Consider the following 6,712-nt stretch of genomic DNA (forward strand, 5'->3'; position numbering starts at 1 on the left):
CATTTGTCACCCTTCAATCCATCTTCCATTATTTGTGCTATCTTTAGTATTCGAGATACATTTCTATAAATATACCAAATTATAGGAATCTACTTAAGGGTCAGAAGAGAATCTTCTTTTTCTGGTTTTCTACTTCCTCTATGCCTATACATATGAATGCATGATTCATTTCACTTCAAATAAATTTCACAAATTAGCTAGCATTTATTCAGTATCCATTCTATTCAAGGTTTTGATATAAATTGCATATACCAAAACTACTTTGAAATGCTTCTAATTTATCCAACATGTACCTAACTTAACAGGAGTGATTCTTTTTTTTTTCCTGGATTTGAAGCTCTTTATCACGTTGGCTTTTTCTTTCTTTTTTAAAAGGTTTTATTAATTTACTTACTTTATATCCAGACCACAGCTTTCCCTCCAGCCTCTCCTTCTCCTGCCTCTCATCTCACCATTCCCCATCCCCTTCTCCCTTTCTTCTCAGAGAAGGGGAGGTCTCCCATGGATATTAACTAGCCTTGGCCTATCAAGTTGAAGTAAGACTAGGTGTTTCTTCTCCTATTGAGTCTAGACAAGGCAGCCCAGTTAGGAGAAAGGGTCCAAAGGCAGGCAACGAACTCAGAGATATCCCTTGCTCCAGTTGTTAGGAGTTCCAGGTAAAGACCTAGATGCACATCTGATATATATATATATATATATATATATATATATATATATATATATATATGTAGAAGACCTAGGTCAGTCCCTTGCATGCTCTCTGGTTGTTGGTTCAATCTCTGTGAGCCCCAATGGGCCCAGGTTAGTTGATTGGTTGATTCTGTAGATTTTCTTGTGTTGTTCTTAACCCCTCTGGCTCCTTCAATCCTTCTTCCACCTTTTCCACAAGATTCCCTCACTTCCAGTGGAGGAATGTTGATATCAACCAACCCACAAAACCTTTGACCCACAATTTGTCCTGCCTACAAGATGTGTGGAGATAAGCATGGAGCAGAGATTGAGGGGATGGGGAACCAATAACTGGCCCAGCTTGAGACCCATGCCATAAGAGAGAGCCCACTTCTGACATTGTTAATGGTATCCTGCTATACTTGCAGACAGGAACCTAGAGTAACTGTCTCTGTGAGGCTTCACCCAGCAGCTGATGTAAACAGACACAGTCCTTTCTTAACAAATATTACAGTGTTCACAGCTCACAGTTATTAATAACATTTCTTTTCTTTTGTATGTTAAGATAGCATCTCTGCTTATTTGACTGGCCACTGGGTCAAACTTTTTAGAACTTAATCACTTGTGCAAAGGCTTTAGGGTCTTTCCCCATATTCTTTGCATAGGTCTTGCCAAGGTGCATTTGAGAAATGCAATGTTGGCCTGCCAATCTAGGATGATTGCGGTTCCAGAAGTCAGTGCGTGGTGCTCTGTGTCGTGTACTGTGAAGGCAGAAAGATGAGAATTATGATGTCTCTTCACTCAAGAAAATCCCAGTTTAATGTATAAGGAAGGTAACATTGTAGTAACCAAAAACACAGAGAAGGTCGCAAATTATTTAAGCAGGGAATGGAGTTAAGTTTGTAAGCTGTCAAAGAGGCTAAGTAGATGAAGTGACATTTGAATGTGACCTGACAAGATGGAAGGAAAGAAAATTTCAATTTTCACAGAACCAAATTCAGCACTAGTGCAGGACTAGGGTGTCCAGTGGCTTCCTATGCTCAAAGTGTTTCTTCTGAGGTAAGGAGATGGTTGGGTCAAGAAAAGATAATAGGATAATGTAAGTATATGTTAACCACCAATGAGACCCTTGGGTGACTTTGAACGTGTTATTCAAGTTCTTTAAGACTGAGTAACCTCGGGGCTGGGGATTTAGCTCAGTGGTAGAGCGCTTACCTAGGAAGCGCAAGGCCCTGGGTTCGGTCCCCAGCTCCGAAAAAAAGAACCAAAAAAAAAAAAAGACTGAGTAACCTCATCTTTTGAATATGAAAGTCATTCAGTAGCACAGGATGTCACGGGGACTAAGTGAATCAAGGCAGTCTTTCATCCTAATGCCGTTCCCAACCTGGTTTTTATTTGAAGTCATTACATCACTAAAGAAAGCAAAAGCTAAAATTGTATTCTGATTTTCTAGTAGGTCCAGTAACAATTTGTATCTAACAGTTTGTATCTACTGATTGTTTCATGCATTCAGGACCCAAAGCTAAGTATCCCAGGGCCTCTTCTTCATGTAACAGAACTTCTTATCATATTCACTTTGCACTAAACAAAACAAAACTGGGATTCATAGAGCTAAAGTAATGCCCAAAAGACTAGGATGTGGGAGGGAAGTGAGCCCAACTCTGTGGCTCAAGCTTGCAAGTAAAGTCCATCTGTTTTCTTTAACATAAGCTCATGGCGTTCATACTACATGCTCAAGACTGCCAATGAACCAAAGAGGCAATGAGCTCTGTCCTTTTGAACTCAGACCTATGCAAGGTTAATGCAAGTTAACCAATAAGTAAGTTGTAGAACTGTAAAAAGTTACTAATGTGCTACTGTAATTAAATATACATATTAGTATATTTAAGCATGGTATTCTTATATATAAGATGTATCCAGCTTCATTTTTTCCACAGATCAAACCCGACCTCCTTTTCTCTACCATCTACAAATTCTTCACACCCTTCTCAACCTACAGTGGTCACTAGTTTTACTTTCAGGTCAATTTTGATTAGATTCCATGTGTTGGAGAGAGCCTGCATGCAGTGTTGGCCTTTCTGTATCTGCCTCATATTTATTTAACACAATGTCATCCAGTTCTACGCTCTTTGCTACAGATGGAGGATTTCATTTTCTTTTTGGGTAAGTAATACCACCTTGTGTCTAGGTGTCATATATTATTCACACTATCATCTGTCAGTGAGTACCTAGGCTGGTACCACATCCAGTTATCATGCATAGCACTGCAGTCAAGACGGGCGTACAAGAACCTTTTCACTTGTGACCTCATCTCCTTTGAATCCACCTTTGCTTTTGAGAACTCTTCATGTTTTCCCCGTAGTGGCTGCAATTAATTTACACTCTCCCTAATATGTTAGTATTTATTATTCTTTGTGTTTTAACAATAAGTTCTTTATTTATTCCTCTCTTTTTTCTCTCCCTCTCTTTCTTTTTCTCTCTTTTTCTAAGACAGTTCTTTTCTGTGTAGCCCTAGCTATCCTGGAACTCACTATGTAGACCAGGCTAGCCTTGAACTCAGTAATTAACTTGCATCTACCTCCTAAGCACTGAGATTAGAGGCATGAACCTCTACTTCCAGGAAAAATTAATATTTCTAACTGGGATGAGATAGCTTCTCACTATAACTTTGACTCACATTTTTCTGCTGGCTAACAATATTGGGCATTTAAGAATATTTTGTTTTTATTTTTAATTATGGGTGTGAGTTGGTGAATGTGAGTGCAGGTGCCCTCACATAGGAGGCTAGAGGTCTCAGTTGGCCTGGAGCTGGAGTTACAGGTAATTGTGAACTGCCTAAAATACATGGGTGCTGGGAACAGAACTCAGGTCCTCTGCAAAAACAATATGTTCTTTTAACGAAAAAACCATCTCCCCAGGCCTTCATACACAGTAAACATTACATTGTAATATTTAAATTTTGTTCTTTTAAAAAAATTGCTATGCTTTGACAAGTCTGCTATTGGTGCCTGGCTTTCTCATAACATTTAATTGTTCATCAGTATTCTTTGACATCTTACTGAGACTCAAATTCTTTACCAAAGATTTCGTCTGTATCCATTTCTTTGGGACGCTGGCTAGAGGGTTATTCGTTTGGGACCATCACACTGTGTTGGTTCTTCACATTTCTCACGCTCCTACTTTGAGATGCATGTATCTAGTGGATATGGCACCTCTGTCAGTTTTATGTGATGGGCTTTGGAGTAAAAAGACTTCGTCTGAAGATATCTTGGGAGAGTGGTTTTATTTCCAACTGCATACCAATGTATACTGTCCCTGTGGCCTCTTCGTTGTGTTCAATGACAAGAGCACAGAAGTTACTGAGACAGTGTCAGAAAGACCACTCTCTCTGTAAACCATACAATTCAGGCCAGACTGGTGCACTCAGCATTGGATATGGGATGCTTCCTGCAAAGTGACTTCGACGGTACATGTGGTCACACTTATCCAGTGATAGTAGGTTCTGTGGCACTTCTGAAACTGCATTTGCTAACAACAAGCACCACCGGTGCCGGCATTTCTGGAAGTGGTGAGGTGTCTGAAGAACTTGCCCTCCAATCTGTGAGTGGTATGAAACCAGATGCTATACAGGGGGAGGTGATAGCCTGAAACATAGAACTCCCTCTGTGGTGTCATACAGTCATGGCAGTAGGGTGTGGTCAGACAAAGCGGTAGTGGGATCCTCTAGGTGGTTATGCTACAACTACAGTGGCACTCTGGAGTCACTCAAGCCTACTCGGAGCCAGCACATTACTGTGGGCCGGCAGTTGTGGAAACCAGCCTCCTGACAAGATGAAAACAGGTGAGAGTGACAGCCATGGAAGAGGTCAGGACACAGGAAGAAAACTGAGCCAGGTGAATTTGTTGGTGAGTACACATGGAGCATGAGAGAAACTATCAGTGAGAGATGCTGGAGTTCAGTGTCGCCTTGATAATCTTATGGCTCTGTGGCATCCCAAACGAATGATCTTCCCTGTCTCTGGCTTCCTGCCCTAAGAAAGGAACACTCATTCTCTTAGGACTGTCATATTCAACGTAATGATTAGCGACAGTGAAAATAAGGAGCAGAGAACACAGGCAGAAAGGCCAGCATATCTCTGAGCACACAGGGGAATTCCTGCTGCTTCTAGTGGCAATAGAACAATAGGCTTTTCCAGGCTCCCAAGCTCACACAAAGCTGTTCAGTCTGAGGGGGAAGTGGGAGTCGCTGATAAAATGAGGAATGTCTATCTTGGGAGTTTTGCTACCACTTTGCTTTAATTATTCTACATTTCTTAAGCTGCTGAATCTATAAAGGCTTACCCACTCGGCTGTTTCTCCTTCTGTGTCTGGGATAAAGCCATTTCCCCCCTTCCAGTCTGTCTTTCTCTACAGTGAATGAACACATTTTCTCTTTGTGAAGAAGCCTCTCTATCTATGAGTAAATGATATGCGGCCAGACCCATTGTACTGAGCAAGATGATGCAGCAGTGATCCATGATCCATTGTGAACCATACAGATCATGAAATACATGTACTCAGGGTCTATGTACTCAGACTGTCCCCCAACTCCTTGGGATGTGATGTAGGCCAAGTTATCACCTGGAAATGCTCTTCATCTATTTCATGAGAAATGTTGATATCACTCAACAGCTAAGAATTTTACAGAGAACAAAATAAAATATGTAAAGTTAATATTAACTTGGAGTCTGGCTCCAAAGGACTCACAGTATATTTGCTAATTTGCTATCATTTTGACATGGTTTATGATTAACCTCACTAACAGGAATTGCTAAGGAGCTAGAATAAAGTAGACAATCGGGGAATATTAAGCAACATCTCCTTTCTAAACATAATTGAATTCCGAATCAGATGGAGAGATTTCTAACCTGGGGTAGTAAGATCTGGTAACTAGTGAGAAAGTGAAGACAGGCACACCATGCAATTCCTGTTTGGCCTTCCAGACAAAGCCCATTTATATGTAAAACCAGCCATCTCTTGTCATAATAATGTTGTATAATAAGTCCATACATACTCTCTGGGAGGGCACTTGCCTAGCAGATGAAAGGTACCAGGTTCAATCCTTGGCAGAAAGGTGGGGGCGGGGGGGAGAGGGAATACGGGAGGTGGCTCAGTGGCATATAATATTAAATTTTGCTCACAATCTGACTGACCAACCAGCAAATATTGCAGATCCAGGCCTGTGCTTTCATCCGGTACATATTTCTCCCTACCACATTCAGTTGGCCAGAGCAAACCAGGGACAGCCATTTCCCATGGGGCAGACACAGAATAAACAGTTTTACAATAGATCTGGAACATCCGTTAGTTTATGGAGGTGAGTCTGTCCTGACCTCAGCCACATGATACCGCAGCAGATTTATGGCAGAGGGGACTGCCATCATGATAATTATTTATATCCTTTCTGACGACTGAGAAAAATTAGTTTCAGATCCGTGAATTCAAGCTCCCCACTTAATCTTTCTCCTGCACTCTGCAGAGGGAATCTGGGAAACTGTGCAGAGCACGCCGCTGTAACCGATCCTGCTCCCCCAGAGATGTGGGGGTTTGTCCTTATCATTTCTAATTGACCTTGGCCAAAGATATAACTCTGCTCTCCTCTTACCTCTCACTCCCAAACTTCTCTGCCAAGCTTATTTGCATTAATTAATACTTTCAGCTGTTGAAATTTGTTTTTTTTTCCTGAAATAGCACAATGGCAGATCCTTGCTTAGATCTCTTACCTACTTTCTGGGTTAGTTTTGTGCAATTGACTTTAATGGGTGTGTCCTGGACATTCGTATTGATGAGCAGAGAAAACAGAATGGCTGCCTTCACCACATTTCCCATGAGGATTTCAGTTAGAATAATCCAAAATAACATAATTAGTCTAATGAGCTGATGCCTACTGATAACCTAACCAGGCAATTCTTCTGAGCAGACTAGCTAGGCAACCTTACAAGTTCTACCATAAGGCCTGGGGAAGAGGTACTGGGCCTCCTTCTGTTGATATCTGAGGCTGAAA

The 6,712-nt window shown here is 41.2% G+C and overlaps 1 protein-coding gene across 5 annotated transcripts in view; it reads right to left on the reverse strand.

The window, feature by feature from the left end:
• Window positions 1–5,413, reverse strand: part of LOC148000836 (uncharacterized) — an 81,141-nt gene extending 75,728 nt beyond the window's left edge. For 2 of the 5 annotated variants that reach the window (XR_015638246.1, XR_015638247.1), the window contains exon 1: window positions 5,226–5,413. The gene's annotated coding sequence lies outside the window, so the exon portion shown is untranslated. The remainder of the gene's footprint in view (window positions 1–5,225) is intronic. The other 3 variants (XM_087586784.1, XM_087586785.1, XR_015638248.1) reach the window with 2 other exon arrangements.
• Between the last annotated feature and the right edge of the window lie 1,299 nt (window positions 5,414–6,712).

This window comes from Rattus norvegicus, chromosome 15 (genome assembly GCF_021556685.1).
Source record: "Rattus norvegicus strain SHRSP/BbbUtx chromosome 15, alternate assembly SHRSP_T2T, whole genome shotgun sequence".
Classification (NCBI taxonomy): Eukaryota; Metazoa; Chordata; class Mammalia; order Rodentia; family Muridae; genus Rattus; species Rattus norvegicus.